The sequence below is a fragment of the Struthio camelus genome, chromosome 1, assembly GCF_040807025.1.
Source record: "Struthio camelus isolate bStrCam1 chromosome 1, bStrCam1.hap1, whole genome shotgun sequence".
Classification (NCBI taxonomy): domain Eukaryota; kingdom Metazoa; phylum Chordata; class Aves; order Struthioniformes; family Struthionidae; genus Struthio; species Struthio camelus.
In genome coordinates, this window is record NC_090942.1 from 97,881,431 (window position 1) to 97,895,742 (window position 14,312).

At 39.9% G+C, this 14,312-nt stretch overlaps 1 long non-coding RNA gene across 1 annotated transcript in view; it reads left to right on the forward strand.

Moving 5' to 3' along the window:
- Positions 1-14,312, forward strand: part of LOC138069184 (uncharacterized) — a 149,731-nt gene that overhangs the window by 27,315 nt on the left and 108,104 nt on the right. The window contains exon 3 of the long non-coding RNA XR_011144008.1: positions 6,890-6,942. This is a non-coding gene — a long non-coding RNA (uncharacterized lncRNA). The remainder of the gene's footprint in view (positions 1-6,889; positions 6,943-14,312) is intronic.

Consider the following 14,312-nt stretch of genomic DNA (forward strand, 5'->3'; position numbering starts at 1 on the left):
ACTTCAGTGATATGGCAGATTTCTTCCCATCCACATCCCAGCAGGGCTCCTTCCCCTCGCTTTTAGCTGCACTCCTTCCCAACTGCTGGGGTGTAAGGACATGTCACTCTTAAAAGCTCACTGCCCTCATTGCTGCTACTTGCAGGGGAACAGCATGGGGTGGTGTAACCGGTTCATCCCAGTGTTTTCATCGCTTATTTTGGCTCTCTATTAAAGAAGCTGAATTCAGAGCCCTCGGTGGGCATAGACCACAGAAACTGCTTATTCCAGAAGCTTCTGCAATAGCTGCATCCTCAGCATGGGCACGTGCTAGGGACAAAGGAGAGATTTGCTCAGGCTCAGGGGTGAATGTTCCCTGTGGCTGCTTATTACTCTTTTTTTTTAAACAATAATGCCTAGATTTTTTAAGCAAGATCAAGCCCTCTTTGTTCTTGGCCCTGTACAAAAAAAAGTAATATGAAACAATTCATCCCTTGGGAAACGTAAAATCGTGACAGATTTAATAATCTAAATATCTAGAAGCCTAGCAGTTGCACTGTTTTTGAGAGATTTGCTGCAGAATGAAATAAAACATCCACCTCCCAGCCACTGTTTGCTTGCAGTTGGGAAAGGGTGAGGGGAAGGATTTAGTTAAACAGGCAAAGAAAATGAACTTATTGCTATCTACTGATAGAAATGAAGAAAAAACCAACATTTAGAGATTTCTTTTAATAAAATACTGGCTACTGATGGAATTGCATGTCACTGGACTATGTGTAGTCCCTGCATATCAGCAGTATTAAGCTTAAAAAAAAAAAACAGAACTATCCTTTGAGTCAGTTGCTGAACCCCATGCGAAAGCTTTATTTTTGAAATATCCAGGGGCGAGCAGTGGAGCAGCATGAGCATCGTTGCCTGGATTCTCTTTGCCTTTTAGGGACAGATTTCCTATGACCTAGAGCTTTGCAGGAATGGTGTCTCTGGCCCTTTCCCTCTTGTGAAGGGAAAGATAGACAAGCCCTGCTCTCTGTCAGAGCAAGATACTTTGAGAAGCTGCTCAAGTTAACATTCATTCAGCAGCAACATTACAGTGTCAGACTGTTACACGTATGTAGTAAAACATGGAAATGAAGTATGTGATCTTAGTAGTTTGAGTTGTTTTTTAAAGTATATAAGCAATCAATAGAATCGGTTAATGAAAATGACAAATGGGGGCTTAGATTTGCTGTTTACAAAGGAGATTCCATTATCTGAGAAGGAGGTGTATATACATTGTGGCTTACAGTAATTTATTCCGTGTTTAAATAAGTGTCTTATTAAAATGCATAACATCTGTGTGCCTGTCTGTGCTCCTGCCAACAAAATTTATTACAAATTGCTCATTTTCTGATAGACACATGCTACTTGCCACTTAAATTTCCCACAGATGTTATCTTTAGATTCAGCAATGTCCTAATTTGGGCATAAATATCTTTTCCCCTTTTAACAAAGATATTGAAATGTTAAGCAAGTCAGACATGGGTTTTTCCTGCTCTGCCTAGGCAGCCATACAATGTGGATAAGTTGCAAGGCACACCAAACCCACACAAAACAGGGATGACAAGTGATGCTAGTGGGATTAATTTTCTAAACTTTTTTTTTTTTAGAGGTGATGAAGGGGATCAGGGCATGTCACTTACTGAACACTGATCACAAACTAAAGTAGGCACAGTGACTTCCTTCACTGATCTGATATCTTCCATCACTATGGCATTTTGCTACAGAGGAGACCACCGTCAACTGAATGCAGAAGTAGGACATCGGGGGCTTTCTGCCGGCAAAGAGGCAGAAAGGTTCTCCTTGTTGCACTGGAGGAAATGCTGTGTGCACTCATTCCCTCACTGTGTGATAGCCTCTCCAAGAAAGGGAAAATGTCAGCAGCTTGTGCAGTCTTTACCATCTCAGGTGGGCAATTTTTAGTGGGTGTTGTGATGCAGGCATTTGTTCCCTTAAAATTGGAAGGAGACACATTTAAATGACTTCAGGATTTATTTTCAACATGCTGTTAAAAAGCTTCCCAATAGGGAAGCAGTTGTTCAGAATACCTATTCCAAAAGCAGTTTTTTTTTCTTTGAAAATCTCCTGGGGCTTTTGTTCTTTTATTTGGTTTCTTGAGTGCCTACATTTTTTTCCTGAGCTAACATAGCAGAAAAATCATTCTAGGTGGAATTCTCCAAAAATACCTTTGTGACTTAGCCTAAATCCCACTGAAAGTCAATGGGTTTTGTGCTCCAAAGGCAGTTAAGTTCTTTTAACAACCCTACCAAGTGAAAACAAATTAGCATCTCAGTTTTACTGTGTAATATCTACAGAGCTTGTACGTAAGGTGTTCAGTTCAGTGGGAGGACAAAGTGTTTTAAGAGATCTAACTTTTTAAGCACAGATCATTTCAATTTCAGTAAAAGTAAGTGGTATTATTTTTCATTTTAGTGTTTGTTGAGTGAATGAAGCTGAAGATAAAGCAGCAATGTGTATTCAACTAAATGCTGGTAGCCATGGAGAGAAACAGCAGCTAATTAAAACAAACAAAAAAAATAATACACATGGGTCTTTTTTGTTAGTCAAAACAGCTTTGTCCAAGAAAGTAAAAGGCACATGATCATGATGAGTATAACTGTGTCATTTTTGCTGAGATGATTACAGTTAGAAAATAACTCTACTGTGCAATTAACTGTTTAATACCACTGTCAGAAATTGCTGCAGGGCATTGTGTAGATCAGGGGATTTCTTTAAAGGCATGCAAGACAGACACATAGAAACCAAACTCTTAACTGTCTTTCAAAATTTCTCTTTCAGTGTATGCCACCCCCCGTGTAACAGACACTTTAAAATCTGCCTAAGGCATCTAACTTCTCTGACAGTGTTGCGCTTCTCTGGCTGGTGCTACAGACGAAGTGCCTATTCAAACTCTGTGTGCGATGCAAGAGAGTAAATATTTGCCCTATTAAATAGAAGCTGGGAGAGGCAAGTGACTTGCCAAGCAATAAAGTGGGATCCTTTCATCTCAGCGCTCTTGAATGGCTTTAGGATCTAAATGTTGAAGCTTAGAAACCACTCTCCTACAGAAAGAGTACATGAAATTGAAACAGAATTGGACAAATATCTTGATCAAAACTTTGCTCACAGAACTGTGAAAGAAAACATCTCATAAATATGTGCTAGCATTGGTAGAGGTTTTGGGTCAAAAATAAAACCTTTAGGAAAAGCGACAAAAAAATGGTACCCTCTTTTCTTCAAAATTTTGTACATGAAAAATTTTAAAACAAAACATTTCAGATAGAAGAAAACCCTAAATATTTGGAAGTATGTTTTCAAAAACACTGTCATTCAAAAACCTTTTTATTATACCCCCAAAAAAATACAATAAAAGAAAATAAATACATCATCCCTTTTGCTTTGCCAGAAACCGAAGACATACATTGTTTTGGATTGACATACTGTAACTTCTGTAATTGTGAACAAATAAAAAATAAGATATTTGTACAGCCTTGATCAGAAGTTCTTAGAACAATTTGAGAGCTCAGAGATTTAATGATCTCTCTTTCAGGGGGCTACCTCTATAATATACAATGTTTATATTGCTGGAATGATGCTACAGCTGCTCACTCTAGCCTAGCTGTTTGTGTAGCTGTCTTTATGAAGCTGAAACTAATATGGTGGTTATGGGAACGGAAATACAATTGGATTTTGATTTTTTTTTTAATATGAAGTAGTCAGCTATTGAAAGACTCCCACAAACCAATGTACCATTTAAATTTTACATAAGTCTTATTTTAATAGCTTAAGTGGAATGTGGGTCTTGCCAGTTGTTTTGCATAGAACTGGGCTTTATCCTACATTAATTTTTTATTGCTTGCAGTACTCAGCTGTTCCTGGTAACTGACATTAACAAAATTATCCAACCAACAAATATTTTGAATTTAAATATGAAAGGAAAGAGAGCCTGGCTTTCTCATGCTGAAGCATAGTTTCTTTGGCTTTTCTCATGACAATGTTTGATTGCATCCTTCATTATTTCTGACAGTATTTCATTTCCTTTTTTGCTTATCCTGTGCCTACAAAAATAAAAGGAGCAAAGTGACTATAAAATAAAACAGGCAGGACAACCGATGTTTAAAAAAAATGGGAGAGGGGGGCCTAACCAAAACCCTGAATTCAAACGCATTTGTACACCCACACACTGAGCTTTAGAGAGTCCAGAACCAGAGTTTGAATGCTGTGGCTCTGGTTATGCTACAGTTTGTCCATAAACCAACGTCAGATATCTGGGCTTAGAGTTACATGTGAAATTTTAATAGGGCAAAGGATTGATTGAAAATACTTTGTGAAGAGATTATCTTGTAAATATAGCCAAGATTTAAGTCATTATTTCAGATATGAAGCATTTGGCAACAAGGGATCATTTTCATCAAAAAGAAAGACTTAGTTTATTATTTTTGATCTGAGAATAATTTAGTTCTCTGTTTAATGCTACTCCTTCTATCAGCAAACAAAAATTATATAAACAGAACGAAAATGATTTACCAGAGATTTTTTCTTCAATAACAACATAGCACCCTAAAGGAAAGAAATTAATAACATTATTATATAGCCATTTGAATGTTCCTTAGGTATGAAGTGTTAATGTGCAAAGGTCATATACATGTACCCCATGCAAAACAGACCTGTTTATTTCTGAGTAGGAGCTGCCACAATTAGACCAAGTGACTATAAAGCTAAGTGGCTGTTTTTATTTATTTGCGTATGCATGTGTTTAATTATTTTTCATTATTGCAGTGCAGCATAGTTTCCACTGGATAGCTACACTAAACTGATTCTACCTTAATGTATGGTTGTATGCACAAAAGGATATACCCACTCAGAAACTTAATTTGAATATATATCCAAAAGCTTAAGTGTTTTCATCACAGTTTATTCAAATGTGTGAGTGTCAAGTCCTCCCTTTTCCCTACTGCATGCCCCTCATCATCCTGTCATGCTAGAAAGTAGTTTGTTCCTCTTTCCTCTTCCTTCCCACAGTGCAATTGCTGTGGATGCTTGATTCTCCTCGCATATTGTCATGCATGAGTCTCCCTTCCTTGGGCAGTTGCTTTGGAGAGAGAACTATTTCTTTGCTGGGCTCTGGTACTCTTGCTTTTTGGTCCCATGGAAATGCAGGAGTACTTTATGGCTTTCCAGAGATTTGATTCCATTCGACTGGAATGAGAAGATTTGATTACTGTAAGGATCATGCCTATGGAAAAGCAACCAGGCCTTAGCAGACATTTTTAAAGGCAAGAGGACCTTTGGAGCAGTAACATCAGCTCTGATAGAGTGGGCACAGAATAGAAGGAGAGAAGAAGGGAGCTGAAGAGAGGCATGATTAACACAGCAATGTCCAGGCAGAGCTATGTCTTAGGAGAGATTTCAAAAATGCCATGTACTCACTTAGTTCTGATCCTGCTGAAATCAGATTTCAGGGGGCAGACAGCGTAGGCCACAACTGATTGCTTTAGACCACCCTACCTTTCAGTCCAGTTCTGAGCAGGCACTGGAGTGTATTCAGTGTACCTACAAATTACATTGAAGGGCATCTTGCTGCTAACGTTGATAAATTTGTGAAATAACATGTACTTTGTATGCATTGTATCTGCCAAGTACATGCTTGTCTGCATTCAAATACAGGTGAGTAAATTAAACTTGACTGAAACTTTTTTCATTGCTAACGTAACTCACTCTTGAGTTCCTCAGTAAGCCCTAACTGAAGCTGTTCCACTTCTACTGGTCAGTGTTTGCAAGTTGGGGCTAGAACTGGCTCATTTTACACAGAATCACAGAATGGTTGCAGTTGGAAGGGACCTCTGGAGATCATCTAGTCCAACATCCCTGCTCAAGCAGGGTCCTCTACAGCATATTGCCCAGGGTCACATCCAGACGGGTTTTGAATATCTCCAGCGAAGGAGACTCCACTACCTCTCTGGGCAACCTGGTCCAATGCTCGGTCACCCTTACAATCAAGAAGTTTTTCCTCACGTTCAGATGGAACTTCCTGGGTTTCAGTTTGTGCCCGTTGCCTCTTGTCCTGTTGCTTGGGCACCAGTGAGAAGAGTCTGGCCCCATCCTCTCGACACCCCCCCCTTCAGATACTTGTACACATTGATGAGCTCGCCTCTCAGTCTTCTCTTCTCCAGATTGAACAGGCCCAGCTCTTGCAGTCTTTCTTCATAGGAGAGACGCTCCAGTCCCCTCATCATCTTCACAGCCCTCCGCTGGACCCTCTCCAGTAGTGCCATGTCTCTCTTGTATTGGGGAGCCCAGAACTGGACACAGGACTCCAGATGTGGCCTCCCCAGGGCTGAGGAGAGGGGCAGGATCACCTCCCTCCACCTGCTGGCAACACTCTTCCTAATGCACCCCAGGAGACCATAGGCCTTCTTGGCCACAAGGGCACACTGCTTGCTCATGCTTAACTTGTTGTCCACCAGGACTCCCAGGTCCTTCTCGGCAGAGCTGCTTTCCAGCAGGTCAAAACAAAAAAAATCAGAGCCATGCTGAGACACACTGACACCTGGGACAGAGGCATTGTGCTACTTCTTCCCCACTCTTCCCAGTTCAGCCCTACTCCAGAGAAACTCTTGAGGAACAGACTCAGATGATATCGGGAATTCCCCATTCCTTCAGTAATTGCATTAAAACAAATTTATTTGTATTAATTTCTTAATTGTGTGATATTTGTCAGTAACCATATGTCTGCATATCCTTCCTTTTCCTTTTTGGCAAATAAAATGAAAATTGACATCTTACAATACTAGTAATTGCAGTGAAAGCACATTAGAAGATCAGAAACATTCCACCCCTCTTTGTTGAAAGCATGTCTGTTTTGTCTCGACAGCTAATTTACCTCAGCACTTCTCCAGGATGAGAGCACCTCACTCCAGTTAAATGGTGAGTCCTCAGTTAACAGAAATGTTAATTAGCATTGGAAATTGCATCAATAGCAAATACTACCTTGATTTTAGAAGAAAGTGTGAAGTTTTTAAGGGTATCATCTACTGATTAAATACAGTGAGTGTCCAAGGAAGAAAGGTGGAGAGACTTCTAACTGAAGAATCTGTCTCTAAAAGGTGTTCAAAGCTTTTTGTAGATATATCTAGTAAATATAGGACCAATTCTGATTTATAGTATGATTAGTGGTGTTACTTTGGAAACGTGAGTTTGCTATAAAATAGGTACAAATCAATTAATTCCACATTAATTACTTTGTAGGTTGCTGCTGGTTAAAAAGGAAAAATTCCTGTAAATGACAATTCATCCAGTTACCAGCATTCTGGAGCTGGATTTTTCTTTCAGTGTTCTTGACTTGGAAATGATCTTTGTTTAATAAATACTTGCTTCTATATGAATATGTTAAGCAGGCTTACCAGCTTTTTCAGGTGTTATTAGTGCTTTGAGATGCTTCAGTTTAGGGACATAATACAATGGATTTTCCAAAGAGAATAATTTTCAGAAGAATCAGAAGGCTACCTATATTTGAGGTGTATCAAACTGGTACCAGGATCATCTGTCACTTTTAGAGGCGCAGTTTTTAAATTCTAGAATTTGCACTATGAGTGTACTAAAAATGATTCTTTACAGCTTCAAATTGTACATCTTCTATGCTTACTTCTTCCTACAGAAAGTACTACCTTTTTATGACTTGCTGCTTCCAATCTAATGAATATAAACTTATTCTTTGATATTGCAAGGTTTCCAAAATACCAAAGCAATGTGACAGAAACATTATCTGTGTGTTTTGCCAAACAGATTGGCTCCAGCTACCCACATAAATTTTCTGAATCTTTTGATCAAACCCTCCACCCTGTTGCAAGTATGGAATTCATGCCAGATATAGCATCCAGAAATGAGATAAATCTAAATTCTTTCATGTGAACTACAGTGGATTCTTGTGTTATTGTTTCTGATAAATCTTTTGTGTATATTGTTATAAAAGCTGGTCAAATAATTTATTCCTCAAATAATTTGAAAATAACATTTTTCTTATTCAATCAGCTAAGCCTATATTCTCAGAAAACTCTCTTACCAATACCGGCTGCAAATGCTACCATTTTTCATTTCATACTTATTTGCAAATACATATTGCCAGCTTTTGTTATTATCCAATTTGTTAATAGTCGAGGAAACGATATAGTAGGACATTTTTTGGAGAATGAAATCTGGACACTGAAAAACAGAAAGCAGACAGGGTTCACCCACTGAAGTCGGTGGGACTCTTCCTGAAATTTTCATTTGGTCTGACAGAAACAGGCGTAAATGCATCATGCTGCTTCGGTCAAGATATTTCCAGAGTTATTGTTGGGGAAATACTGTTGCTGATGGTTTTCATCGGTAATACTCCGTACAGCCAGATTACCTGTTACTTAAGAAAACTTAATTCAATCTGAAACAGGTACAAAAAAAGTGTTCACATTGTCCAGGATTGCAGAGTTCCTATAAGGGAGACAGAGCTTAGCCAGCATAGTCTAGCAAAACAAGGAACGGGATATGATTGCAGTCTATAAATACAGTGGAAAAAGAAGTGCTATTTAAACTAAGGTACAGTGCTGACATAAAAACAGATGGGTATAATCTAACTGTGAGTACCGTTATTCTGGATATTAGAACATTTCTAATTCTAAAATAAATGAAAGTCTAAAACAACCTTTCATTAAGAGTACCAGGAGAAGCAAACAAACAAACAAACAAACACCCCCCCAAACCACCCCAGCCCCCAAACAAAAAAACTCTGATTGATTTTAAGCAGAGCCTGAGCGGCATATGAAAAAGATTATATGGCATGGTTGCCTGCAATAACAAGGGACTGAACTCAATGACCCAATAGTCCTTTCCAATCTGCTGTTCTTAATTAGATATATGAGTGTCACGGGAGCTCTTCTAGCCTCCAGTCTGTTCCTGCAAGAGGATCCTTTTATTTATGTAACTTCATGCTGAAATCCCTGCAAATCTGCAGATCCCCTCTGACATGTAGGTGATATGGATTCTTGGATCAAATTCCAGGGAGGGTTCATAGTCCCAGAAGAAAATTCTGTATCTGGCTTCTCTTTTCCTTCTTAGTTTCACGTGCACCTACTCTTTCATTCCAGAAACTGCCTTGTCTTCATTGTTTCATTTTCCTCATGACAATAACTTTTCTTCTCCAAGAAGAATTTAAATGGCAATAAAGGACACATTTATAATCAAAATCCATAGGGCTGGAAATACTTTTGCATGCAGACTACCTGCTGCCAAGGCCTGCATACCCCTGTCACTGAAATTGATGTAAATGGGGCATTCAATGGCTTTCTTGTCCCTTGAACAAACATGTTACTTTTCCTCACTACAGATCAGGTCCTGTGCTATGAAACTTGGTTTAAACACACACTTTTCAGGATCAGTAGATAAGTGTAAAGGTAGCCTAAGCCTTCAGTCTCTCTGGAAAAAAAGTTAACAAAGTTCCTTATCTGATAGCGTCATAGGCAATCACACAGATTTTTCCTGCCCTTTAAGGTGTTCCAAATGCATACATTTCTGCGCCTGGACCCTTATCTTACCAGTTGTGATCAATTCAAAATATTCACTAAAGTCTTCTCTTTATACAGAATAAGTTGGGCATTTCTGCCTCTGTTAACTTGCCTAGAAATTAGGAAGATGGGAAAGGAATGATTCCCATTAATTTGAGATGGCTGGTAACAAAGCCTGACAACTTCAGTTACTGCTTTCAATTGTTCAGTCATTCTCTAACGTGCTATTTTCCCAGGGAAGTTCACCAATGACAATAGCCCCAGAAGTTCATCCTATTTACTAGCTTGTTTTATGAAAGTCATGACCTCCAAAGCTTCTGAAGCAATCCCATGACCATTTGCTCATACCAGCATTCATTCCAGGGTTGACTGCTAGGTACGCTGTGCCAAGAGGGAAATACGGTACCAGGGCCTGAAAGGAACAAAAGCCAGCATCAAGTGCTCAGTAAAGTTGACTGACGTTTTTTTCTCTCTCTGCCTTGGGAGGAAGGGACTGGGTTCTGGGGGTCTTCTGTGGCAGTATTTTATCTTTGACTTTGTACTGAAAATAGTGTAGTATTTCTTTATATGCTGGACACTGTACTAAATAGTCTTAGAATTTTACTTTTTAAATAGGTTCTTGAAGCAAACCTCTCCCTTTGACATGCTTTGTGCCATTCTTAAAAGGTTGTTAAATTCAGTCCTGATTATTAAACCAATGAAAAGTCCATTATACCACTGTTGCGCTCTGCACTGCAGAAGGTGGCTCAGTATCTTATCTGTAGCGGGTCTAAGGTGCAATCGCTGATCTGTGACAACCATAGACCAAGAACATGCTTGCGTGAAAGAAGTTGCTGCTCTCATCAAGCACAGGCCATGGGGTTTCCTTAGCCACAGGTCTGCAAACCTCCGCAGACCAATGAATGGAAAAAAAGGCAAGAAATTTCATCCAAAGTCAGCCTGGAGCTCCTATTGCCTTCTAGCTATAAAGTAGAAGTTGAAGTGTCTTTCATTATCACGTGCCACCTGACATGCTGCTCTTCTACTTAGACCATTTCCCAAATATTGTCTGTACAAAAGCCAACTTGTGATGCCTCATTAAATTACAGGCAGCAGCAATTGCAAAGTGGCTTGAATTTAAGCTGTTCAGTGTTTTCTTAATGCAGATTGTCTTCATTTTTTAGTAACTAGAAGTGAACTCATAAATATCATATCACCTTTGTTCATGCAGAGAACACTGGCAAAGGCAAGACTCTGTACCAGTGGGAGGTGTCAGAACAGCCTTCTTGCTTTATGTTGTGCAGGCCCTTAAGGACCATGTACAAAGCCTCAACCTCTGTGCTGCTGTTTCGTTATCTACAAAGGACTGACTTGAGAGTTAAGTAGTTAAATCTTTAAGGAGGCACAAGGAAATGGAAAATACCGTATGTACATTAAATACTGTCATTTGGTCTGGAGGATATTTCAGTGGACATTTGGGGCAATTTCATTTTATTTCCATTTGCTTTTACAGGTACACAGTAGCTCTGTCGTGGTCTATTTGCTAATGCAAATCATTTTGAATTTCACTGAATAATTTTAAGCTTTGTTTCTTCACATTTAAGGTAGCAAGTGTTTTGTGCCTGTGGGAGTCCTACATTCTAAAATTTGCTGGCATTTTTTCCTCTTCCCTTTGACTTGTAGGCTATATTCATTGAAATGAAGTTTGGAGGAATTCAAATCTATTCATATAAGGAAAAAGATGCAAAGCCATAACAGAAACATGAAAAGCTTAACCGTTTGTCAGCGACATCAAATCTGTTGTCTTGGAAAGCACTGTTTGAATATACATATTCTTGTGGCCTTAGAGTTCATTTGTACCAGAGGTCACAGAGCTTTTTATCTGAAGGAATTGGGTGATTCTGAGATATTTTGATCTGTATTTGGACAGTTTGAAATAAGCAGTGAAAGTCATTGGCGCTTTCATCTCTGAGGCGGACAACCTAAGCAGAGCTGGTGGGGTGAATTTGCTACAATACTTCAGTTGCTTCCTGCTGTGTCTGTCAGGGAGCAGCGAGGGCTGGCTGCTTCCTGTGGGCCAGAGAGCGGAGCACAATAACGTGGCCTGCAGGGCAGGGGCCTCGCCAGCCAGGGCCCATCCCACTGCCACTGAGCAAGGTGAGCAGGGCAGACCCAGAGATCACAGCCAGGTTCAAAAAAGAGTCGGACCACAGGTAAATTTGTGATGATGGGGCAGGTCCAAGGTCAAGCTTGAGAAGTCAATCTGTAGCTCAGGGTCAGAATCAGGTCCAGTGATTGGCAGATGGAACCATGGTGATAAGGCAAGTCCAAGGTCAACGTAGGAAGTCAGTCTGTAGGTCAGGGTCTGGAGCCAGACATGAGTGCAGCTGCAGCCAGCACTCCTGTAACGTAACTGAGGCAGGGACTGAAGGCCCAGCGAGGAGCCTAGATAGAGCTTCTGGGCCTGTGGGCAGAGGGTGTATGTGGAGGCCCCAGGTGAGGCTGGTCAGGGCCATTAAGGCCTGTTAGTGCACTCAGGGCCCTGACAATGTCATTTGGGTTTTCATCACATTGCTTGTAGGATTTTAAACCTATTTAAAGCACTTTGAGGAGATTAATGACTTCAATTAGTCCTCAGTAAGCAAGAAGTCAAATTTACCTCGGCATCCTTAAATCCTTACACAAGGACTCAATGTTGTAGGTGTGGAGAGTCAGAAGCTCCACAGAGAATGGTCTTGAGTCTCCAGTTGGAGGTAAAGGGAGACAAGCAGGGATGTAGTCCTCTGGCTGTATTATTTAGCCCCCTATTCATTTAATCTCAGCCAGCTTGCAAACATATTATTAGTTCCTGAGTATCTTTTGATTGTTACTGTGTCTCTTGAGCTGAGGCTGAGTTTATTTGCCAGTTAACATAAACTTTGAAGCAGTTACATGTGGAAGACCTTGGGTTAGGATTTGCAAAGATGAATTAGCTGTTAAGGATGATCTGTAGCCATGCAGCTAATTTTTGAAGTGATCCAGCTTCCATTAATGCTTCAGACAAGCTTATACCTTTTTTTTGGACAGTGAGTACTCATCAGCCTTTTCTTTTTTTCTCCTCCAGCCAGCAGGATGGGGCATGTTCCAGGATTGTCTTTATACTGCTTTCTTTTCTGTACTTTGAGCCCACAATGTCAGATCATTCAGAAGGAGGCTGACTGTAGTGGCATCCAGCCCTGTCTCCTACTTGGGGAATGATTCTTAAGCCTGCTTTCCTGCTCCCATGTTAGGGATTTAGGAAGCATTGGCTCAAATGGCTCTAAAGAGCTGTTTTGCCATGGTCCCTCCTGCAAGTCCCTAAGAGCAGCCTCGCAGCTCTGTCTTCACCTGATCAGGCCTTATCACTGTGTCAGGAGCTACATCACCCTGAAGATCTGCTACTAAACTCTAAAGGCAAAGAACATATACATTTTGGATGAAATTCTGGCCAAAATTCCTGTTGACTGCACTGGAGATGTGATTCACCCTCTGAGAATTAACAATCTTTCAGTAAAGCCCAGAGAGCTTCTTGTGGCTCGTCACTGGTGACTGCCTGTATGGTTTACAGCTACAGTAAATCTGTGCTTCTCTGGTATTTGGGAAGTACGGCTGCCTCCCAAACACTGTGTGTCCTTGTAATCCGCATATAAAAAGTATGGCGGTCTTAAGAAGTTAATGATAGAATAACTATGTAACAGTGAACTGTAAAAAACAAAATTGACCTTTGGCTACAATAAGAAGAGTTATTTGGAGAGAAAGAGCGTGTGTGTTTTAAATGTGTTTTCCCTGTTGAGCTGAGTGGTTACAACCAAATCCAAGGTGACTTCAAAGATTGCATTCAGCAAATTCCATTCAGATGAAAGTAGAGCATAAAGCTGCTGACTGGAGCAGCTTTAAAATTCTGAAGCCACCAGTGTTTCTTACTCTGTTACCTGTTCCTTTTCCTTCTCATGAATGTTAATGAGACCATGGTACAGCTAAGAGACTTTGATGCTCTTTACAATTGTCTTACAATACCAGAACATGAACCCTTTACATTTGTCCCTAAAAAAAAATCTTAAGTTTTATAAATCTTCACCTGAACAATACAAAACACAGGGTGGGAGAATTTTAAATGATTTACCATAATCTGAGCAGGCAGCATAATCTTCCAAGAATGTCACAAAGAGCTAACTGCAAGCAATTAGCAAGCAATTAATTGCAATTAAGTTGGTAAACGGATCAGGTAAAGATTGTTGTCCCTATTTCACAGATGAGGAAAACCACACCAAAGAGACTGTACCGCTATCTATTCAATTCCATACTTTATAAGATTGATTTTCAGAAGCACTGAAGAGAGAACATCTTCAGCTAAAGTTAGTATTAACAGTGATGAACACCTTATGCTTATCAGTCCCAAAACTTCAGAATTACATTCTGCCTATCCCTACATTTGGTAGTTTATAGCCAGTTTATATTGCCTAAGAGTCCAAAGTGCTAAGTAGCTGCCCTTTGTAGGTACGGAGTAGTTGGTGCTACTGAAAACAGGGACTAAGATGTCTCAAAGTGGCACCCCAAAATCTGAGACTAAAATGAATGAACGTATTTTGGGGGGAAAAAAGGGCATTAACTGATTTACATCAGGGTTCCCTGTAATTAAGGTTAGAGTAAAGAGAGCAAATCAGGAAATTGTCACTCCTTACATTGTGATTGCAGTAATTCCCTTTCACCACATGTAGCTCAAAAGAATCTCTGTCAGCAAAGGCCTTCCTTCATAGGTAC